At 46.0% G+C, this 24,831-nt stretch overlaps 1 protein-coding gene across 8 annotated transcripts in view; it reads left to right on the top strand.

Moving 5' to 3' along the window:
- The window catches only part of LOC119164771 (axotactin-like), a 245,174-nt gene that overhangs the window by 69,007 nt on the left and 151,336 nt on the right, over positions 1–24,831 (top strand). The window contains exon 2 of one of the 8 annotated variants that reach the window (XM_075873838.1): positions 4,432–4,463. The exons of 6 other annotated variants lie outside the window; for them this stretch is intronic. The gene's annotated coding sequence lies outside the window, so the exon portion shown is untranslated. Of the gene's footprint in view, positions 1–4,431; positions 4,464–17,207; positions 17,558–24,831 lie in introns of those variants that run through there. One more of the 8 variants, XM_075873837.1, reaches the window with a different exon arrangement.

Here is a 24,831-nt window from a genome sequence, read left to right as displayed (position 1 = left end):
TGTATTCCTTAATCTAATACTGGTGTCACGTGGTCTCTCTTGTTCGCGATCGAGTCTGGTTCGAATTTAATTTCGTGAACGTGATCGGCTCTTTCACACAAGGTGCAGAAGGGAGCCCATAAGTGTTGAGAACCTCGATCTCAATCAGCATTGCACCGAGTGAAATTGGCATATGGCAGCATGCTGCAGGGTAATATACACAAATAGAGCCGATAATTGACCGACAAGGCTGTGTTAGGTCCTTGGCCTGACATGAGCATCTCTTATGAAATTATAGGAGTTGCCCTAGCTTTCGTACAAGCCGCTCGACTCAATGCATGTGTATAGAGCTGCCCCACGTGGCGGTAATATATTGCTGCGTGCATATTGCCAGCCTGTGGAACCATGCGCGTGTGCACTGAAAAAAGAAGATATTTTTCTGCACGGGCTCTGGGCTGGACCGGTCAGTGCTGCAACCGCTGTTGTAGATATATCGAGCAATTAGTCTACAGACTAAAGTCTACCGACTAGCCATCCACGTAACGTATTTGATGGAGTTGTGGGGTGCACTTATTGGCGTCGGCTTGAAGCCGGGTCAAGAGACAGAACAGGTGACAGTGAAGCCGAGGTTCGCAATTCCTTGCCGCACGACGGCCTGAATGACAGACGCCTTACCGAAAAATTACAATATTTTTACCTCTTTAACTTACCGTCATCACGCCACTCTGTTTTGCCGCTTATGGCTTAGAGTAGCTTTCACGATGTCATTATCCTTTGGAACCGAGAGCGCCGACAACCTTTCGTGTGGCAACTGTCGTAGTGAGGAGACACTACTGCAAACCTTCTGCGACAGTCCGCGCTGTGATGTATGGAGAAAATCATCCGTGGTTGGCATAGCTTGCAAGATAACAGGTCGACGTCAGCGTATATAATTATGGAATGTCGCTCCAGAGAGGTCATCGCGGATGAAAGCGACGAAGGCAGTTCTCAAACTATCGTAGACATCACGCTTGTATCGGCAGTTATTATCGACTAATGGCGGTATCATAACTACGAGGCGTGTGACTTCGTGCGTGCGTGATCTCCCTCTCTTTCCGTTTTAATGTCTACCCCACTCCATTCCGCAACGTGGGCTAGCAGATCGGTCCTTCTAGACTGGTCAACATCCCTGCCTTTCCTTTCTGTCCTGTTCCTTTCTGATTTCTTTACTCTTATGCTTCCCTGTCGTAGCAGGCCAAAGCAAACTATCGCTCAGGTTGACCTCTCTGCCTCCCTGTAAATAATTTCTATTTCTCTTTTCCTTCGCTTGACAACCTATACCTAACCTAAAGCTTTTCTATCTGTAAATACTCGCTCCCGCTCGGCCTTTCCACTTTTATTCTCCCTGATTGCGGCTGAGTGTCGGAGTGCATCCGGACGCGAAGTGTGCGTCAGGGTGCCGCGTCCCATAAGCGAGTGCTTTTCTTGAAGTGGCGCCCTTACACGATAGAGCGAGACGCGAAGACCCTCTCCGGGCCTCTGTTGCAATTGACGCGCCGACGACGCGGTCAACACATCTCGGGCGTTAGGGGGCCAAGGGCCCGGCGATACGGAGGTTTTTTCTGTCAACTGCATGCAGATATATCGGCCTCACGTCTCGGCAAATTCCATTCTGTCTCTGAGACTTATGTGCGTAAGCAGTGCCTCTTGCAGGCTCATATGAGCACGGGGCGCTTCATAGTAAAACCGTGTTTGTATGTGCTTTGAATTGCCAGGATGTTTAGGCTAGCATTAATTATTACGGAGTATAAGAAATCTATCATCACAATTAACGGATACATGCCACGAAAAATAGAATAAATGTCACTACTCACCACTGATCCAGTAGAAACAACAAAATATGCCTGCCCAAGCACTCCGTACAAATGTTTCACCGGCGAAAGCTGAAACGGGTGGCCATGGTATTTACTAGTGCGTTCAACACGATGTGGCACCGAAGCCTTTCACTATTACTGGTTACATATTCCTGCTTCTTAATGACGTTAGACACACTTGTGGTTTGGGTTTACAATAGTGCTTATTTCACATGCCGCACATTGTGCCTCACATGGTCATGGTTCGAACCACAGGCGGTCACAGACGTCTCAGCCGAAGCCAAAGTGCCGCTGGAGAAACTGCCGCCGAAAACGGGCGTTTGCCCTGGCGAACGCGCTCACAGCAATCGTCGCATTCACGCTGCTACGCTGCGTTGCAAGCGTTCGACATGGCGAGCTGACTCGACGGCATGGTTTGTAGGATCCGCCCACCACCGGTGCTTGCATTCCCGTTCGCGATTTAGCGTGGCTTGGAAGGCTGCCGGATCATCGGTACGGAGTTGCTGCCGGCACTCGGTCCCCCGGACCTGTCTTTGTGCACGGACTGCACCATTGGCCCGACCAATCGGAGCTCTCTCTCGTTTTCTCTGTCGGCGCTCTTCTGGAGTTGTCCGTGGCATACCATGTGGAAGGTTTCAGGAGAAACTGGTGCACGCATGCTCTGCGCCACGGCTGCGACGGGATGGACGACGTCACTCACAACGCAGCCAATGGCGCGCGTGCTCAGATACCACGCTGCGATTGACGTAACTGATAACGCAGCCAGTGGAGACCGTTCATGATACCGCTGCCGGACGGTTTTTTTTTTGTTTTACCTAGCCATATAGAGCTTCCGATTAAAAAAAAAAAGGCAAAGTAGTTAGCCTAACCAATGGCAGCGAAGCGATAGCGGTGAGCCGAAGACTTCGAGTACGTACAACTAGAAACTACCAAGTTACAGGAAAGGCAGCGGCGGCGGCAAGAAGACTTCGAAGTGATGGCTTCAGCCAACGACGACGTGCCCTATGAGAGTTGCGAGTACTTGGTTTCAACGCGAGTTTCTGTCTATGAAGTTTGGGCGTCCATGTCATGTCTGTGACTGTGTGTGGTTTATTTCTTACCTCTTTGAGCTGAGAATCAACGTAGAAACAGGCCTTTAAGCTTAGCTATGGCCGAGAAACAACCTGCATCACCTAGCTAAGGCCCAGAAGCAAGCTAGTGGCAAACACATTAGTATTCAGAATCGTCAAGTTGGGCTCTTTCAAGCCTCGCACGTGTTAGTGCAGCCCTCCTCAACTTTTTCTCTTTTTTGAAAGCAGTCAGTAGTTAGCTTGTGTCAAGCAGGTGGTGCTATTCATTTTCTGAAAAAGAAGGAAACACAACATGCACGTATGATAACTACGTCATTAGAACTAAGTTTGAAACGAGTTGAATCAGAAGTATTGGAATAGAGGAAACAAAAGTGCAGCGGAAAATTATATACGCCGCATCTCCTGACCGTGTCGGCCGGCAATGGTCGCAGGAGTCGCCCACTGCGCGCTAGTACGCGTCCCGCAGGACTTTGTTACAGTTATTTCAATCGATCGATCAATCGCTCGATCAATGAATGAATGAATGAATCAATCAATCGCTTATGACCGTATAAAGGCCGTTTCACATGACACCAAAAGTAGTGATTTTCAGGCTGCGAATTCGCTCACAGCGAAAAAAAAAAAGGGGGGGGGGCAGTTGCCTTCCGCCGCAGCGTTCTACGGCAAAGTACCAACATGTTGGAAATTATCGCTTTGATCACAGCGGCGGGGGCGATTTTCGGTGGGGATCCGTCGAAATAGGGCCGGGCTGACAAAGGTGTCGAAATTGAATGGACGTATTTGTTTTGGTAATGACTGATTCTATGCATTTTGAAATGAATTTAAATGGGCAAGTGTTCTTAAATTATGAAACAAATGGGCCTTTGGTTACCGTTCATTGAAACTTAATGATATCATAATGCACAGATCATTACATTGCATTCGTGTCTGCCACAAAGTATGGTAGCAAGAACTCGCCGCTCCAGTCGCGCAGATAAAATCGTGGAGCATTTGCAGTCCATGTGAAACGAAACCGCCATTAGCGGTGTTTGCGAACCGAGCGAACGAAACAATTTTTTTTTGCTGCAATCGCGTCATGTGAATCAGCCTTAAGATATATTATCAAACTGCCGTGCGCGCTCAGTGTGCTGTGAAGCTGCGCATTGCTGCATTGCGTTTTATGACGAAGCGCCGAAAATGTACAAGGCCGCGCTCGTTTTCGCTATAATGTGTAGAGAGCGCTTTTCGCAAAGATAGATACAGTAGCTTCCATTTTACACTTGTATAGAGAAATATGCTCCTTCAAGAGAGCTTATGCTATGCTATTCATCAGACGTAACACTTTCTGAAGTGCGTTACGAATAATAAGTCAATTGAAAAACTAAGAAGGTGTTACCATAGCTGCAAGAAAGAACTATCTTTCCAAAACCTAACTTAGCGGACCTGGCCACTCGAGCAGTGCGATCATTTCCACTCCCCGATATACAGCACGGCTTTTTTTCATTTTCTTCTTCTACATACATCTCGACCTTTTTATTCTCTTCTTCCAGGACCGTGGGAAAGGCACGCATCACAACGTTTTGTGAGTATATGAGATTATCTTAGACTAACAGCTCTGGAGGGGGCTGCTGCGCGAATAATTTATACTTGCTGCTGTCAGCACCGGTTGTATTAGACGATTATGAAGAGAATGATGGGAAAGCTTGCAATGGTAGGGGACAATCACGTGAGGTGGTGGTCAGGGACGCGTTGCGAGGCTTTCATTTCGCGGAAAGGGTGGTCCGACTTTTTATATGCATGTTCGTGTGCTTGTGTATATTATCTGTGAAGTTTTTATACGTACGTGTCAACTTCAAAAACCCGAAGGAATAGGGAAGAGGGGGGTGGAAGGTGGTTTGGACACCTCCGACTCCCTTGATTCACCTCCTGAGCCCCCCCCCCCCCTTTCCCCGCGTTCTTCGCAACAATGTAGAGGAAGAGTGGAGTGCTTTTTTTGTTTCATTCTTTTTTCATTCCGCGTGCGATCTTTAGCAACCGCTGCACCAATAACGGACGCGTCACTTCGATGCTGCGCCATCATGTTTGCGCGCGGAGGTGTGTCGCCTCGTACGCAGTTCTGTGCACCGATGCCAAACGCTTCAGTCTTAACCACACGTTCGCGTTTGAACGCTTCAGCGCTTGATGTACCCTCTTCCCTGAGGAGGGAGAAGGCGCGCAGCTTCGTGTAGCCACACCCTCGCCCTCACAAGGGAGAGGGCGCGGTACCGCGTTTACACGTCAGGCCCTGACGCGTACGTGTGGTTAGGGCTTTGGCAGAGTCCGTGGATAGCTCCGACGCATTATGCAAACGCTTTCTGATCACGTTAGTCGTAATACAAAAAGAGACTTATAAATACCCACAACACTAGAGGTGGGTCCGGCGTTGCAGCTTGTTTTAACGCCGGCTGGATCTTAGATGCATGCAAGTTTTTAGATGTTAGTTGATTTTGGCATGGATTTGTACGCAGCGTGTAAATTGTCATGAAGGAAACAACACGCGCCCAAGAACAGGGACAAGGCGAGAAAGTCACCAGTGGGCCTGACAACTTTGTCTTCGTCACACTTATCGTTATTAACGCGATAGCGTTAAAGAACTCGTTTCGCCGAAATTCCGGCATCGGCGTTGGTGTGAGCGGTTGTGAGCCAAAAATCATTTATGCAGGACGAAAAAATTGAGAAAGATTCAAATAAAATAAACAATAAAGAATCCTGTTCTGTGTTGGTTTCGAGCCTGAACGGTTCACTACAACTAAAACGGGAAGAAATATAATGAGTAAATAAGGAATCTTGTACGATGCACAACATGGTGTCAAACATGACATCCCAATACAATCAGAGCTAAGGTAGTCTATAACCCGATACCGAAAAACATGACCCCCATCATCTACACGGACCGCAGATGACACACAGCGAAGGCTCTGCCCAAAGCACACGACACGAACAGTAAATCGCTTTTTGTATGCTAGCCTATACCCTGAACGAAAGGTTCACACTGCTGTCGTGATCGACACGTCCGGCATTTGTATCAATGCGTGCTCTGCCATAACAAACAATATAGAGGAGGCTGAGGAGGTAGCCATAGCCATGTCTATCACCTCCAACAAACACACATTCATACTGAGGGATTCGCAAGTAGCCAGCAGAAATTTTATGCGAGGACGGATTTCACAAGAAGCCCTCAGAATCCTCGTTAATAGCCAAGAACTACACGAAGTGCATGAACCCAAATAACTCGTACCGTTCCCGGCGCACACAGAGACTGATACATCCAATCCGAACGAGCTGGCTGATGACTTGTCGCGAGAACGAGCCCGCCGTGCAACCCGACCACAACGCTCGGTGATAATTCCTGTTGTCGCCGACGTACCTCACAAAGACTGATTTACAAGCTACACCGAATGCATGCAACACTATACAGAGAAGCAAAACGCGTCTTTACCGCTCGCTCGCTGGATTTCGTGCTGACCGGTTGTGCCCCCCCCCCCTCCCAAATCTCCGACGACAGCGCAGCACTGGCCGACTGGGCTCGCCCTATACGCCATCTCCTGACGCCGACAAAAGCTCTCGCCGAGTAGTGCCCCGTCCTCGGACTCCTGCGACTGTGTCCATCTTTCCTATCTTCTCCTTACTTCCGTCATTCGCTGTCCCTGTGCCTCGCTCTCTTCTTCCTATCTCCCCCTCTATCTTTTACCTTTTAATCCTATCATTTTAATCCCTCCTTGGACCCCACCCCTCGTGAGCTACTGTTTAGGTATCCTCCCCCTGAGAGACAGTTACGGGGCTTACTTTTCTCTTCTTTTCGTTTAAAATAACTCCCCCCCCTCCCCTTTACCGCATCTCACCCGAGTCTAAACAGGCAAGAAGCATCTGAATAATGGGAATGCCCCAACTTACTAACATGTTCTCCTGAGGTCCCCCGGGAGCGGTGGCGGCTAGTGCTGCTCAGCTCGGAAGTCCAAGAGCGAAAATCGGCTATATATCCAGAAGGCCAGGGAGGCTGTTCGGAGACAAGGTCTCCTGGTACGTCCCTGTGCGGTCTAGCCCGGACCACAAACAAGCCGGATAAGAAAATAAATTCATTCATTCATTCATTCATTCATTCATTCATTCATTCATTCATTCATTCATTCATTCATTCATTCATTCCGAGTGGGGATCGGACCCCGGTTGCGTGACAAGCGGATGTTCTCCCACTGATCCACGCGTCTGCTTAAAAACACAGTTAAAATAACTTCCTCCTCTTGAAGATGCAGTGAAAGTAACTCTTATGCTTTACGAACACTCGCATCCTGTATACATGCTTCACAATACAATATGAAATATTGCCGTAATAATGCATGGTATTCAAGCGTGCATTGCCGTCGGGCGTCAGAACACGGGATCATCGTAATGGCTGTGCGTGTGTATTGACTGTGTGTGTGTAAAATACTCCGTGTGAAACGTTTTTCATAAGCATTGCGTGATTGAAGTGGCGTTACAAGGCTTTTGAACGCACGCTTACGCCAGTGCTCTTGAACGTATACGTCTCTGTGGAACTTGCACAACCAGCGTGTCAGCCCTTCCTACTCTCTCTCTCCCTCCCTCTTTTTTCGGTGCTTGCAGGGCCTTGTCCCTCGCTCCCCACTACCATTATATCCTTCCTGTGGCAGCGCTCAAAGGGAGGCGAGTGAACGATGCAGATAGGGTTCGCAGGCGCGCGCGGGGCCCAGCAAAGCGGTGTGTACGCCGTTGGGAGGTGAGCAATCAAGAGCGTGGGAAAATCTGATACCGAACAAAGCAAGGAGTGGTGACATTGTCGAGACGTCGTGTACTGGTTAGACAGCGTATGCTGAGCTCGTGGCTGGTGAAGACCTGCGTTTATTCATAATCTTCGCCCTCTACATTCGAATATTCAGCGGACACGGTTCGACTGTTGCTTCTCGGAGTCGTGCATGTTTACTTGGCAAATGTCGTTTTTCTTGTTACTTTTTTACAGCGAATATGTTTTAGTCTACCATGCGCTGCCGTCGTTGTCGTCATCATAATACTAGTAGTAGTAGTACTGCCGTGCAACTACTACTACTACTACTTCAACTACAACAATAGTAGTAGTACGGCTACCTCAGCAGTAGTAATAGTAGTGGGTAGTGGTAGTAGTAGTCATTACGCAGGTGACACGACCAGGAGGTGGGGTAAATAAATGAATAAATAAATAAATAAAAATTGTGATGCTGCTTCTGATGATGATCCCAGATAGTTTGCTCTTCAAATTATAGTGAAGTAGAATAGTTCACTATACTTCAAATCTAGCTGGGAAATTGTGACACCACATTATCTCTCTAGCCAATAACATACGCTAGCGCGCAGCTTTACTGTTCGACAGTCTGCAAGGCATTGAAACTTGCAGATATTTTTGTTTTCGTTTTCTCTAATGGCTGTATCAGGGTCTTAACGTGGTCATAACCGATAAGCCTTGGAAAAAAGAGTGATTGGGGATGGCACAGAACGGGGGGGTTCTCTATGAATCGCTGCACTAATCGAATTGAACGAGTTTGTTTTTAAAGCAAAGCGGTAGTTGCCTGCATTCTGAGAGCAAAAAAAAAAAAAAAAACTCCAACTTCAAATGGGGGTGACATTTCGAACGATTTGGGAAATAGAAGGGATTTTCCCGACCTCGGTATAATTGCGGACAGCAGACCATGCCGACGAGAGCTTGCCTGCAGTGCGGGAATTCCCTTGTTCGCTTTGTTGAGGTGGGATTCTTTTCTTCAGGCTTCTATATAGATGGCAGGGGTGTTAAATATATGCGGACCAGGGGCTTTTGGAAGAGACCGGCGTGAAATCGCAGCTCACCTTCTTGCTCACCTCGTCGTTGTTGCACATCAGAGAATCGGCAAATTGTTTCCGAGCAAAGCGCTGTCTTGCACTGCAGCTTCCTTCAGAGGCGTGCGGTTGTTGGCGTCGGGAGGATCCTGGTACACGCGTTGGCAGGCAGTGTGGAAACCCCATGACATCGCGAGAGAGTATGTACGCATCGCACGTGCGGGCACATCTAATAAGAAACACTATGTAATGGGAATACGGCAAAATTAACACTGTGGTCTTTAGAATTACTTATTTAGAATTACAAAACATATTGTAAATATATGGTATTACACATATTACAAATAGTCACGTAGCTATGTTGTGTCTCAAATATTCGTAATTTTAGCTTTTTGATTGAATATGTTCACAAGCATGAACGGAGCCACCAGATCAAAATGGGAGGGCGTTGACTAAGGGGTCAAACTTTCGCCGGGTGGCTGAACCGTGGGCCAGGGGACCAGCAGAGTGACACACAGACCGACAGACAGACCAAAATTTTGGTGTTCAAACATCCCAAGAAAGACTATCGTTTTTAATAAAGGCATGACATGGAACCGGAAGTGTAACGCACACGTGCTTTTATACGCGTACATTGTTACTCCAGAGGAGAGTGTTCGTTGAAGTCGGTATACCGAGCATATTGCTACCATTTCGTTTATACATTTTTCGGACTACACAAAAGCATTCCCCGTGATCAAGACAGAAGGAAGTGGTTGGCCTCCTGGCGGGGTCTGTCCTGCTTGCGCTGGGCGTTACAGCAGCTGTGCCCCTAATCGCAGAAACTCCAAATCGAAATGATCGCAGGAATAGGAACTCATTAAGATGATAGCGTGAAACTTCACATTTAAAACAATTGTTATAAAAAAAAAACCAGCCTCACCCGCAAAAAAAAAATTGCACCATCTACGCGAACAGGACCATGGCGTTAGCACATAATAAGAGACAAGTGAAAACAGCAACGCGCAGCTGCCGGAGAAAGGGAAGGAGGAGATTCGAGCATGCGTATTGTGAGTGCGTACGTTGGTGGACGCGTGACATAACCGGGAGCAAGAGATGCTCCGTATCTAACAGACGTTCTTGTGCTGTGTATTGTCGTGGTAAAGTGGTCTTTTCGCCCGCGTTACCTTTTTCACATTTATATCGTGAGTACTACAGCACGCTTGAATCAGCACAATTGACGTCCCGTACCCTTTGCTTGGCTTCATTATCTGTTGGTTTTTGTTAAGAATGTGTTAACAATGACCCGGGCCCTTACCATTAGCTTCTTCCGTGGATACTTCACTTTATTACCTTAAAGACCCCTCAAGGGGGTGTTACATAAGGGGTAGGTTGTACAGAGATGTAACTAATGCCACAATTTATTAACGAGACAGGTACATAGATACACTTTGAACAAAATGTGATGGACAAGCGTACTATGATACAACGTATCATAGTACGTCCTAATGAAGATCCCCAACAGTAAGATTGACCAAGCAAATAATTTTTAAAGATTGACATGATGTTTACCGATGGCCGTTGGAACTAGACTGAAAAAAAAGAGTCGTGTTGCGTGTCTAGATTTCAAAGTTGCAGTAAATAAAGAAGGTTGTCTGTTCTCTGTTGAAATTCGTCCCACAATTGCTTCAAGGAAATAAGGCTCGTAGTAGTGAGTTTCGTGTAATGTTACCGCCATATCGCGATGTGTACACACCTTTGCAGTCATATTGGTGTCATTGGGATGTATGCTTGCCTGGGAACGTAACAGCTGTGACAATGATGGTGTCAGGATGACCAAGCAAAACATTAAGTAAGGAGCCGGAAAGACGTTGTTGATACAGTCAGCAGTAGATAAATGAAAACAAAAGGGGAGGGGGGCATAAAAGCAGTCATGTGCCTAGGGTGGTATATTAGCGACTAATAATCGTGAATCGGTAAGTATTATACAAGAATAGGGTGTAGGAGCAAGTGCGTCCTATAGAACAGAGTATTGGTTTCGTTCGACTATCAAAGGTGTCCGCCTCGGTGGATCAGTGGCTGCAGGGTCCTCGGCTCTGACCAGAAGGTCGCGGGTTCGATTGCGGCTGCGGCGGTCGCATTTCGATGGAGGAGAGATGGTATACGGTACCCTGTAGTTTGCGATGTTAGTGCACGTTGAAGAACCCCAGACGGTCAAAATTTCCATTGTCCTCCACTGCAGCGTCTCTCATAATCATATTGCAGTTTTGGGACGTCTAACTCCACCAATTATTATTGGACGGAAGCAAGACCAGCAGGTCGCAGGATCTAATACCGACAGCAGTGTCGTAATACCGATGGAGACTAAACCGAGATTAAGTCCGTGTGCTTAGACCAAGGGGACATTTAAGTGACCCTTGGGGTTATAAATTTACGAAGCCCTCCACTATAGCGTCTATCGTAATCATATCGTGGTTTTGGTACCTAAAACCTCAGCAATCATCAATTAACCACAAAAAATAATAACAGCATCACGAATGACCGCAGTGCCTGTCTGGTGTTTATTTGATGTTTTCCTTCATGTCAAACAAATGTCATGTCGCTACGCTTGAAACTTTCTAGCTTGGGCCACATGAGTGAATCTGGGATCTATCGGGAAGTTTCCTGGATAAATATCTGCTTGAGTTCGTTGTTACATTAGATAAATTCAGGGCGACATGTCTACTAGGTGCGGTCGCGGCGTACCTCAGCGAACATTACTCTTCATTTTTGTACAGCATTAGAAAAAGTTGACCTAAATATTATTCTTTATTCTGCTTGTCACTTTCAGCGTGCAGATTTATCTAATTGGACGTCGTTCGTCAAGGTGTCTTCACATCTGGCTCACTGACACGTGTAATAGTTATCGAGGTCATTCCTTGCGCAATGATATTGCGCATAAACCGCGACTGTGCAGCCTCATTCCTTGGGATGTATGCATTGGCAAGTGGCTGATTGGGGACGAGACAAATGCTTGACGCAGTTGTTGCAATATACTTTTTTTTTTACCTTTTGCAGCGTCGTAGTTTCTTATCGATGTTGTCGTAACAATCACTTCTCCAATGATTGTGAGGTCAGGCAACGCGTGTCGTATTCTTGGATAAATTGAGATAACAGTAAAGATACCTCTGAGTGAAGTGGATACGTTCCCTTGTTTACTCCTGATACGTTTTCTTTGCGCACTAATCACTCTATAAATAGAGCGATGCTTGCAAAATGACCTGCTGTAATAGAGGCAACAAGGTATTATTCCAGAAGATGAAGTATAATGTAAGGAATACCTTTGGAATTTATTGTTTTAAAACAGAGTTTAGGGCTGGGAAAACACCTGAAATAATAGGCATAAAGCACAGGCTCGTTCGCGGCCTGGCGAAACGTGATACAGTGGTGACATATATTGGCGATATGTGGAACAAGATTATCACCAGGCCTCTCTGTAGATATGTTCTGTGGGATGTGCGTTCTTTGGATACAAGTTTTTCCATCTGTTATTTCTTGGAACCTTAGCAATTATTTTAAGAAATAAATCCAGAACACAAACGCACGCGCACACAGGCATATACATACATACATACATACATACATACATACATACATACATACATACATACATACATACATACATACATACATACATACATACATACATACATACATACATACATACATACATACATACATGCGTACATACATACTTACATACATACATGCGTACATACACACATACACTCGTACATACATACATACACACACACACAAACATACATACATACATACATACATACATGCGTACATACATACATACATGCGTACATACATACATGCGTACATACATACATACATACATACATACATACATACATACATACATACATACATACATACATACATACATACATACATACATACATACATACATACATACATACATACATACATACATACATGTATACATACATACATGCGTACATGCATGCATGTGCATACATAGCTCCGCCGTGGTGGTCTAGTGGCTAAGGTACTTGGCTGATGATCCGAAGGTCGCGGGATCGATGGAGGCGGAAACGTTATAGACCCGTGTGCTCAGATTTGGGTGCACCTTAAGGAAGCCCAGGTAGTCCAAACTTCTACAGCCCTCCACTACGGCATCTTTAATATTCATATGGTAATTTTGGGGCGTTAAACTCCCCATGCATATCAATCAATCAATCAATACTTCGCATGCATACATAGCTAACAAGCATAGTCGTCTTGACGATTATGCTTGTTAAGGTGAATTGTAATTGACACATCAGGTATCCCCTTTCTCTCTCCCTTCTCCCTAATTCCCCTCTCCCCGTGTAGGGTAGCAAACTGGACTTAGTCTAGTTACCTCCTCACCTTTCTGATATTTTTTTTTATTCTTGGAAGAAATGTACTCTCCCGCTCCTCTTCTTTTTTGTCGCCTGGCTCAGCTGCCACATGGGGGGATTGAACCCTCCACCTTTGCCAGTGGTAGAATGACGTAGCCAGCCAGCCGTCGCGGCTAATTGTTGAAATAATCGAGCTGACATCGTGTTCACTATACGTAAAATTGTTGGGGACTCATACGCCACGGTGAGACGGGTTTAGTTCGCTCGGCAAGATTCGTGCTGAAAGCACTTTTGTAAGAAAGCGCGCCTGATTTGCATGGAGTCACTGGACGGTCACGTTACTCGTCGCCTCGAGGAACGGAAGTTGAAGCGCCTGGAACAAGAACAGTTTTTGTTTTTGTTTTGCTTGCTCTGTGAGGTTGCTGGAATCATAGAGTTTCCTATAATATACAATAGAGGAAACTCTGGCGCTAGTGTCTATGGGAGCTAGCTGCAACACACGGCGCTTCAGCGTGCATGGGAATGATGAGTATAGTACACACATTTGTCTGTTCTTCGTACTTCTGGCCTGCTTTTGGCTCCGTGTGTGTTCGTGTGGCTTGAAGCTGTTTTCTCACGGAACAAAATTAAGCAAATGTTCAGCGGTTGCGCTTCACCACCCTATTCTTTTAGACTTACCTTTCCAAATCGGGTCACGAAGTTTAAAAGGGTTGAATCTTTCTTTCAAAACATTGATGCTGATTGATATGGGGGGGGGGGGGGGGGTTTAACGTCGCAAAACCACCATATGATTATGAGAGACGCCGTAGGGGAGGGCTTCGGAAATTTAGACCACCTGGGGTTCTTTAACGTGCACCCAAATCTGAGCACACGGGCCTACAGCATTTCCGCCTCCATCGGAAAAGCATTTCTTTCAAAACAAAACCGAGGCACGGCAATAAACGAAGCCGCAAGTACTATTTGCCGCCCGCAAGTACGAAGACTAGGCAAATGTGTGTACTACCCATCATTCCCATTGTCGCTGAACGATCGCAGTGACAGAGTCCCCTCTAGTTAATTTTAGGAAACTGTATGGCTAGAACGACCTTAGGGTGTTCCGGGACAGAGCACCCGTGCGGCACGTTCTGGCACCGAATGACGGAAACTATATGTACACGACCGGCTACTACTTTGCGTGACGAGATATTGATCGGGGATTAAGTGTATACTCCGACGCCATGTGTGTTATTGCACCCCCCGTTTGGACGACCTCCGCCAGCGTTATCGGCTCCCGTCGTGCGCGTTAATTGCTGAAAGAGGGAGCGTGGGCGAGAGCATATCGGCGGACGCAAAGTCGATCTCGTGGAAGGTTGGAGTAAGCTGTGGCTAAGAGCCGATGTATCGCGAATGCCAAAGTCCTTGGGCAACTTTCGCAATGCCTACCCGCGTGTCTTTACCAGTGGATACTTTGAATAGAAATGTTATGAATCCGGAGTTTTTACGCCTATTATACGGCTCCAACGATGTCGTACAGCTCTCGTTGGTTGGATGTATGCAGTTTGATTTAGCATACGTTTTACGAGCAAATGCAATTGTCCGTTTCCCGCTGGGTTTCACGTGACTGCTGGTGCGTCGCTTTCGGTTCGACGTTTATTCACGCGGAATTCGCTTGGCACTACACTAAATGGTTTCTGAGGTTTCACATGCGAAGACCAAGATATGGCTAGGAGGCGTGTCGCATAGTTCTGTACGCATGAGCGGTAAAGCTGTCTTGGACTTCAATATGCATTGTCAAATGAAGGAATAAAGCAGTTGATAGTCAGCGCTCGTGTGTGACGCTTCTTTTCTCTGTGGGTTGTACTCTGTGTTGGCGCTGTTATTCTTAGTTCAGGTGCAGTTTGGAGCTCCAGTAATTTTAACCATCTGAGGCGCCTCAACGTGCATTTAAATCTAAATACAGGCTTCTATCATTTCGCCTGCGTCGAAATGCGACCGCCCGACCGGAATCGAACCCGTGTCTTACGCTAAAATTCACTCCATATTTTTCTAAGTATACACATTAGGCGTTCCGAAAGGGAGAAGTTACTTGCGTTTGCTTTTCAGGTCGCCGCGGTAGTGTAGTGGTTCTGGCTCTCAGCTGCTGACTCAAAGGTCGCGTGTTCGATTCCCGCGGTCACATTTTGATGGAGGCGAATTGAAGGAGGCCCGAGTGCTGTGCTATCTCAACTCATATTGAAGAACCCCAGGTGGTCGCAATTTTCAAAGCCCTCCACTATACTGCGTGTCTGGCTATATTATATCGTAACCGCCGTGGTGGTTGGTCCAGGGGCTAATGCACTCGGCTGCCGACCTACAAGTCGCGCGATTGAATCCAGGCTGCGGCGGACGCATTTTCGATGGACGCGAAAATTGTTGAAGCTCGTGTGCTTAGATTTAGGTGTGCGTTAAAGAACCCAATGGGTCGAAATTTCCGGAGCCCTCCGCTACGGCGTCTTATTATTGTTATTGTTATCATATTATTATTATTATTATTATTATTATTATTATTATTATTAGTAGTAGTAGTAGTAGTAGTAGTAGTAGTAGTAGTAGTAGTAGTAGTAGTAGTAGTAGTAGTAGTAGTAGTAGTGTAGTGGTGAAGGAGCAAGGCAATCACCAGTGGGACCAGACCGTCTCTTCGCGCGAAGCGTCAGCGCTGTACACAAGCTGTGGGAACCGAGCCCGTTCTGCTGTGCCGGTCTGTACCGGCTGTCTGCCTGCTACCAGGCGTCGTCAATAAACCCCCTTTCATTATTACGATCACGCCAAGCAATAGATAATTCAGGTTCAGACACGATATTACGGGAATTGTACTTCCGACCTTTGGTTTCTTCTCTCCCAAGAACCTTCGCTGACATGGAAACAGGGATTTTGTCAGAGAACGCTTGGTCAGCCTGCCCCTTTAGACACTTATGCAGGAAATTGCATTGAATTGTACGTACCTCTTAATAAGGACAGCAGAACGCTGATGAAAGGCGAGCGGAAAATCAGCAGGGATGCAATAAAACACGAACCATGCTTACATGGCGCATTTTAGGGCTTCTCGTTGGTGTATCTGAAATATGAAAGGATGTTTTATTAAACTTTTTAGGGACCTACCCTTGTCTACCATAGTGGTAACGGTATAGCACCGTTGCTGTAGTTTAAGCATGTGTGAGACACACAAATTGTTTTACAGTAGATTTCAACGTAGAGATAGGCTAATTATAAGATGAGATATCGCTCTTCCCGGCGAACATAACCTAGAAAGAAGAGTATTGATGACTTAATCGCTACTAAAATCTGGCTATATGTTGAGGCTTCTCGAGGAAACCTATTACACAAAGGCAGATCGTCCAGCACTATATGTCCCAAACAATTTCCCAAAGTAAAATGGCGTATTGCCACCCGTAAGATGGCGGGTTCTTGGAATTCCTTCTTAGGCATATCTTACACTTTGGGAATTTTATCAATCCTTCTTGAATTGGCTTAGACAACTGGAAGGTGAAATTCTCGTGTATTTACATTTTCATATAAACCTTGTATGTCACTAAATTTACATTACATGGCACAGCGCTCGGGTAGCCTACGGTTACTCACCGATACGATACCCGGAGCTTTGCCCACTTGTCCTGACTCATATCGTGGAAATGTGCGGAATTTTTCATGCCGCGAGTAAACAAGACCTGCTGACCTGAAAAGCGGTCTCGCCTGAGCGGACGGGGACGTTCCAGTCTTACAAAGACCGTATAAGGTTCTCGAACCTCAATTATGTCGCCCCCCTCACAGATGTCAAAGCCACCGGAACTGCGGCACGTCATTTTGGCATTATGCTGGACGCGATACAGATTGTTTACTTCGTCAAGGAAGATATTGAGATTCGAGGCCGAGCTTGCGTACACATCGTAGACACCTTTTTTCCTTTCGCACCTCTAGACGAGCACACAACATCCGCACCCTTAAGCGGGAGTGGCCCTTTTTACTGACCGCGAGACGCGTCGCGTGCAGCTATAGTCCCAGATGACGAGACCGAGGGAAAAGAAATGCGGCAAATATCGCGATAACGGGGAGTGAGAAAAGTACTCGAGACTCGGGGCAGAGCAGCAGACACCTGTGTATGTGTATGTTGCCTGTGCACGCTGCTGCTGATGTCTTGCCCGAGAAGATAGATAAAGCGGGAGGCCCCGGGACTCGGGTGATAAGCGGCGGTTACTACCAGCCCGACCCGCCGGAAGGAGCACTCAATGACACGAGATGAAGACGTCGCTAGACTCGGGCGGGGGTTTTACTCGGCTTCCTGCTGATGCGACCAGTTTTGTTTAGCATATGTTCTCTGAATAGCGCGTTAGGTGATGCAAGGGATAACGGTGAACCCGTAGGATCTGTTTCATTCCTGTGACAACTCTTGTGGCCAGGGAGGCGGCGAGGATCGTCGGAAGCTTCGGGTAAAAGGCTTCGTCCTATAGAGGTGAGCAGTTGTACGAACATTGCTTTGCTTGTGTACGTAGTTCATAGTTATTAACGGCGCAAGAAACACGGGACACAAAATGATGAGAACGCAAAGACGGGCACTGGACTCGCAACTAATTTTTATTAATGTCTACTCACACATATATATGGAAACGTGGTTACAAAAACCAGGGGATAAAACAGGGAAGACTTTTGTCATGAATCTACAATCAAATAAGACGTTACATAGGTTACGCTGGTACATGAGTTAGTGTTAGAAATGTGCAAAGTCTTGATTATCTCCATAGTTATCTGATCATTACTCCTAGCGACGATGCTAGTTTTTTCTTTTATTGTTTTCAAATGGAGAGACGCACCCACATTCCCTGCATATGCGCACCTATATGTAAAAGGGCGTCGGTGTTACGTGCTAGCATGACGGGGGGCATCGTATCGTTCTATTACCCACAAGACAAATCGTTCACTGTAAAATGAATAATTAAGTACTTTTAGTGGCTGTGGTGGAAGTACATCATTTTCCGCAGACAATTCCGCATGTACGGCGGAACGTAATATCGTAATTAGCCGCGTTCGTAGAACTCAATAATGCCTAAAAACGAAGCTCGTTTGCAGCGTCCTTCTTCGCTTTTTGATAGTAATGCAACAATAAGGGTCAGTCCACTGACTATGGGTTATTTATAATATATCGATTTTTGCCCCGCCACGGTGGTGTAGTGGATAAGGTACTCGGTTGCTGACCCGCAGGTCGCGGGTTTGAATCCCGGCTGCGGCGGCTGCATTTCCTATGGAGGCGGAAATGCTGTAGGCCCGTGTGCTCAGATTTGGGTGCACGTCAAAGAACCCCACGTGGTCAAACTTTTCGGAGCCCTCCACTACGGCGTCTCTAATAATCATATAGAGGTTTTGAGACGTTAAACCCCGCATATCAATCATCAATATAGCAATTTGTGGGGTTGTGCACGTTGCAAAACGATACGACCCCAAGGCACGCAGTAGTGGTGGATTCCGGATCTTTTTTTTTTTTTCATACCATGATGCTTCTTAACATGCACCTTATCTAAGTTGTCGGATGTTTTTACACTTGGACATTTGGGTCTTACCGAAATGCGGCCGGGATCAAAATGCACCTAACATCTGCGTGCTTTCATTTAGGTACACGTTAAACGAAATGACGGTCGACTTCCCGAATCAACTCGGTGTGTGCAGTTGTCTTGCGGTGTCCACCAAATTGTGGGAGCTGTAATGATAGTTAAAGCCTTGCGTGCGCAGACGTACGCATCATGACGGTATATGATGAGTCGCTTACTATGTCATAAGAGAACTTTCTGGTGCAAGAGTGAATGCGGCTGCTCGGTGACTGGATGCGGCGTGTATTCAACCTCACGCGTCTCAAACCGAAAAGACACGCTGTAAAACGGAACAAGTGGCTACGGAAGGGCGGAATTCTGCCGCTTAAGGCCTTGTCTCTCCTAGTCAACTGAGGAGGCTGCTAACGACTTATTTGTTCACTGTTTCCTGTTTCTTCCTCGCTTTAGCCGTGCAGACTGCGCGGCGTGTCGGCGATGTTGCGCGTTTATATCTTGCTGCGACCGCAATGGGGCCGCCTCATCTCGAGGGATTCATCATCAAACACCTCTCTCGTCCTTGGCTCAGAATCGGCGGCGTGACGCGCTAACCGACGCCGCTTAACACACGTGCGTCGGTGGCCCATTGACGGTTTCCCTGTGCGCTTGACTTGCCGTGCGCCGCTGGTTAGATTTAGTTGCGTGCAGTTCTATGCTATAGCCGTACAGCTGTGTCCAAATGAGTGGCGTGGGTGCCAGTGAGATTGCACGACCGCGGCGCTTCTGTACAGCTGTGGAAATAGACAACACTTTCGTCGCTATCCGTAATCACTCATCGTGAACATGCGATAAAACGACTGCCGTTAAATTATGCGCCTGCTTAACACCCTCCTTGAGTGGTATTTGCTGTTCTTTCATTACTTAAGCGAAGCAGCACAACGCTTGCGTGATCGTTGAAGACATTTATCATCACGTTCGCGCTTGCGTTTAACGCGCCTTCGAAAAGTGATTCCTCGTCGACTGTTAGAGGAAAGTTGCAACGCCAGATGATTACCATGATTAGTTAAAACAGATAACTTGAGCTGTAATTATGTCATGCGTCCCTTTCAAGTCACTTCTTGTATATTTTAGAGTAACCCGGTGCCCTGTGCTCCCAGCATTAGCGCATCAGTGCACGCCAGGAGCATTAGAGCTTTAGTAGCTAAGCAACTCGGCCATCTAAAAGCTTTACCGTAGCAGCTGCATGGCGAGATGTATTGCAGCATGCGCAGACGGCGCATCACGTTATGGGTTGTGGGTTGGCACTGAGGATGATTTTTCCATTATGTACAATCACGCTACCAGCCTATATATGCTTACGAACAGTTGTAGAAGATTTACGCAAACGTTAGATATGTTTTACCCGCGTTCTCTCGTAATCTCTCTATCGCCGGCTTGTGAGAGAGAAAAAAGAAAAGAGAATGAGGAAGTGCAGAGGCGTTAAATGAAGACAAGCTGGTTAGCTACCCTACGCTTTGGGAAAGGAATAATGGAGAGATTATGTAGGAAAAATAAAACACGGGAAAGGGAACCTGGTCTGCCCATAACAGCATGCACTTGGCCACAAAAATCATTTTATGCTTTATAAAGCGAATCAATTTTATCAGTACTTGTGAACGGTGCGTGTTCACATTAGGTACTTCTTTGTTGTCATTTTTATTATCGATGGGAAGACAAGCGACTACAAGCTTTGCGATTAATTTATAATAGACAGTGCTTAATGATGATTGTACCGTCCAAACACTCAACGTCAAAATACGATTCAAATCCCTCTGTCGTTTATCGTCCGGCATTATGTTATGTCTCAAGATTATAGTAGCCATTGCCATTACGATTAACGTCGTCACGTGAGGTTCTTACCACAATATGGTGACCTCCATGGAATCGTTAGATACTGCCAACCTGTCTATGCTTCGATCGTTTACACTGGTACACTAATTACTGCATGTCTTCTTTCTGTTTCCGTGTCTTCTCAACACCTCCATTAGCAAATACAGTGGTTCTCGGCAGTGTACGTTTGAGGGACCTTTTGTGGACTGATGGAAGTCAGTAGGGACCTTTTGAAGACAGAAAAGGCGGGAGAGAGGGTTGTAAATGAAAAAAAAAAACATGCAGCTTCAATCAGGTGTCTTTCATTTCTTTCTGGCAAGTAAGGGTCAAACGAAAGGGCCGAACCAATTACATCTCAAGAGCTTGCCAATAAGTTGTGCACTAAGCAGGCACATTCAGCCTCTTTCTAGCTATGTTTATTGTACAAATGTGCAAGCCTAGCAAAAGCACGCTGGTGTGCATACGTTGTACAAAACTGCAACAAAAGCTTTACAACCATCTCATGAAGACGGGGAACACAAGTCAGCTCAGCCGCAGTTCAGAACTTTAATGCGGCGAAGCATAGCAAAAGTCAGAAGGGGTCGCTTTCACGGCATATGGTGTGTTCTAAAAAAAACGCGTTTTGGTTTTCTTTTTTTTTTAGACGGTGGGTTTCGCGGGCCCCTTAAAATAGTTTCGCCGATCCTGCTCTTAAAACTACTGAGGTAAGATTATCTTTGAGTGTGTTGTTCCGTTCGTTAAGACGAGTTCTTGCACCCGCTTAATTAACCTAAAAATAGCAATTATACAGGTTGATTATAATCAGTAGAAAGGTGACCAATGAAGTGCACTGCCCTTCTTAAGCTTTCCATATGCTATTACAATAAGTCCACATGTTTCTCACGGATTCCACGTAAAGTCAATATATCTTCAATTCATTTACCATACATTTCCTGAAGAATCTTACGGAACAGTAACAATAATTGTTGGGGTTTAACATCACAAAAACACCATATGATTCTGATAGACGCTATAAATCTTATGGAAACACAAAGAATAACTTAAGTCACGTATTTTTCAGCTGGTAGGGCCCATTTTCCGATGTTAGAAAGTTTTTGTGCCGAGGTGCCCAAGTGGCTTACGTATCCAAGCTATAGCGTTCTTATATACTCTCCTCTGCGGCGGCTGGCGAACAGACGAAAGAAGACACTCTCAAATAATATATCTTAACGTGGCATGCTAACGTATAGGGGAGCCAGCAGTAAATAGGTCCCTTTTTTTCTGAAATACTGTGAATCAACTTTATCGCCACTTTGTTGCATATATTAAATATTTATTTTGGATGAAATAAAAAAAAGACTTTTCACTTAGCCGCCTTTCGTAATAACGTCACAGAGCTGGTTCTGCACTGTATGTGCGTGTAAAGCAGAGATTGTTCGTAAAAACTATGGCAGAGCCGCCAAGAAGTACGATGCTAGTCGCGTGTCGCTTTATTTCGCAACAAAAATATTGATATAATGGCGTAATTGCAAGCTATTTCTACGCACGTCATTACTGTCGCCAAAATAATGTCCTTTCTTTTTCATCTTCAAACCAATGCGTATCGTCAATGAATCAACGGGGAATGCAATAGCTGGAAATATAGCTATAGAATAAATCAATATAGCTGTTCGAAATAAAAAAAAAATACGTTTTCTGTCACGTCCCGTTCACATAGGTTATAACAACCCCCCTCTTCTCTTCGTCAAACAAAACAAAAAAAGGGGGGGGGGGCGCGGTACGCACGCGCGCTTCGGAAGAGCTGAACAATACAAACAAATGGAGCGGGCGTAGGCGTATAAATAATTTCCGAGCACGAAGTGTCCAGAAAACTATTGAATGCCGCAGCTTTCCCGTGCAGTCGTGCGCACAGCGCACAGTGGGCCGTCTGTTTGTACGCGTGCTTCTTTCAGCTTTTCCGCCACTCTGAAATGTCGGCGAAACTTTTAGAATAATTTCAGAGATAGCTCAAAAGATTTTTTTTTCTGTGAGCTGAACCTATTGCATACTGTGCTATACTAAGTATATAACACCACAAGTCAGGGATTCTTATACGCAGGCTAAATTATCTGCCTCTCACTGAAAGTTTTTCTCTCCCTCTCTCACTTACTCCCATATACCATGACCTGCCTAATTCCAATGCATGACATTCATTGTCACGCTATGTTCGAACTCCAGCAATGCTCCAGCGTTCTTTAGTATACGTCCGCGCGGAAGGAGCCGAAACCACCGCGCCGGTTTGACAGCACTGCCTTCTCGAATATCAGAAATAAAGCCGCTAATGAGACGTCGCGGTTTCTTAGCCGTTTTCGATGCGCCTGACGTTTTAATGCGATGCAGTCGTGAGAAGTGGTATACAGATGTCTTTGCATGTGTACCAGCAACTTGCGCATGCTTAATTGCTGGTATCTTTATCGCAATGTCTGTGAGATGGTGGTTTGTGATTCCTTAGTTCTTACTGATTGTTTGGCTGTTTTTTTTTTTAGTTCTGCACAGTGTGAATAAACACTCGCCGAATCCAAACAATGAGCACGTGAACTGCTTTATTGAGCTATGTTACTGCGCCGCGAAAGACCACCTGCCTCAGTTGACAATTGTAATCTGAGCGTCGAGTTATTCTAGGCTGATTTTGCACTAGAAGCGGGTATATAGATATTACCGTCGAACTCATACCGTTGAGCTCAACACGATCAGCATATATGATTACCTGGCCAGTGCTGATGTTTGTGTGGTAGGCGTTTTAGTTCAGTTTATGTAATACCTAGAAGCCATGGTGTGGGCTTCGACTATCAAAACTGGGTCCGTCGTTAATTAGCAATACTAACATAATATTGGAACGAGTCTACTAATAATGGTGGATATCTTGGTGGGCATGATGGAGGCGTGGTGAGTGATGTGTCTCCCTCGGAACAACTGCGAAAATTTCGCCACATCGTTCATTGGAATATATCAATGCCCTGCACTGCCCTCCGTTTGTTTGCCTTCGATTGAATAACAATAATGCGTGAGGTTCAACGTCCCAAAACCACCATATGATTATATGAGAGACGCCACAGTGGAGGGCTCCGGAAATTTCGACAATTTGGGGTTCCTTAACGCGCGCCCAAATTCGAGCACACGAGCATACAGCGTTTTCGCCTCCGTCGAAAATGCAGACGCCGCAGTTGGGATTCGATTGCGCGACCTGCGGGTCAGCGGCCGACTGCCTTAGCCACTAGGCGACCGTGGCAGGGCATTGTTTGCCTTCGAAGAGAAGGCAAACATGCGAGGTGTAGACAGAAAGCTAGGTGGGCAGACGGGAATCAGAAGTTTGCGCGTGCAACGTGGACACAGCAAGCTCATAGTCAGGGTTAGTTATAGCGGAACGTGGGAGAGGCGTTTCCCCTACAGAGGGCGTAGTCGTCGTGTTGATAATGATAATGACGATGGTGGACTATGACTGAAAGAGCAGTTGATCGCGTCAACAGATGAACTCGGTGAGCGTCTCAACAGGAAGAAATGAGTATCACTGCATGCATGTCTTGCTGTGAACTGCTGTTATATTTCGGTCCCAATTCAGTGCACTCAACTGCATGCATACGCATAGGTCTCCTATTTTGCATAGAGCGGTGGGAAGGGTGGCTTATACCTGTAACTACTGCTCATTCAATGAAGCATACAGAACCCCCTTTGTCTCTATGTCCCCCACACTATCCATCGCTGTGATGTAAAGCAGTATACATAGTAATGGTGGATTATATGATTAGGGATGATGTGCTTTTTTCAGTAGGCATATTAAGTGGCTCAGGGGTCTGGTTGACCAGCGCGTGAGTGGTCTGGTGGTTCCACTGTTTATGGAATAATAGCTTGGTGTTTCCTGGCAACAAACTTGTTATTGTCGAAGTTTGTTGAAGTTAATTGTTGAACACAAATGTTGAAGTTAATTGTTACACTTACGTAATAGACAACCTTATCATTAGTGGCGAGACTCGTGGTGACGTAATGCAGTTGTCTCGACCAAAGATGCATACTAGTATTTAAACTTTTTTTTTACTTGGCGTCTTACACAGTGCGCACTGGACATATTATTTTCTTTTTTTTTTCTTACGATGCAACTAAAGTGCAATACTTGATCGTGTGGTGGCGGAGCTTCCGTCGAACGCACGACCTGCATCTCAGCGGGACGCATCACCTTAATGACATAAACCTTCACATCAGTTATTGCGTTTACTTCTGTATGGACTTTAATGCGTTTGTAGGAGGGGGGGGGGGGCGGTCACTGAAATGTGTTCCTTGACTGAACTGATCCACGGAGAAAGCTGTTTCGACCGGACCTATAGTA

Source organism: Rhipicephalus microplus, chromosome 9, assembly GCF_043290135.1.
Source record: "Rhipicephalus microplus isolate Deutch F79 chromosome 9, USDA_Rmic, whole genome shotgun sequence".
Lineage (NCBI taxonomy): Eukaryota > Metazoa > Arthropoda > Arachnida > Ixodida > Ixodidae > Rhipicephalus > Rhipicephalus microplus.
The sequence above is the reverse complement of the archived record's forward strand: the minus strand, read 5'-3'. Positions and strand labels throughout refer to the sequence as shown.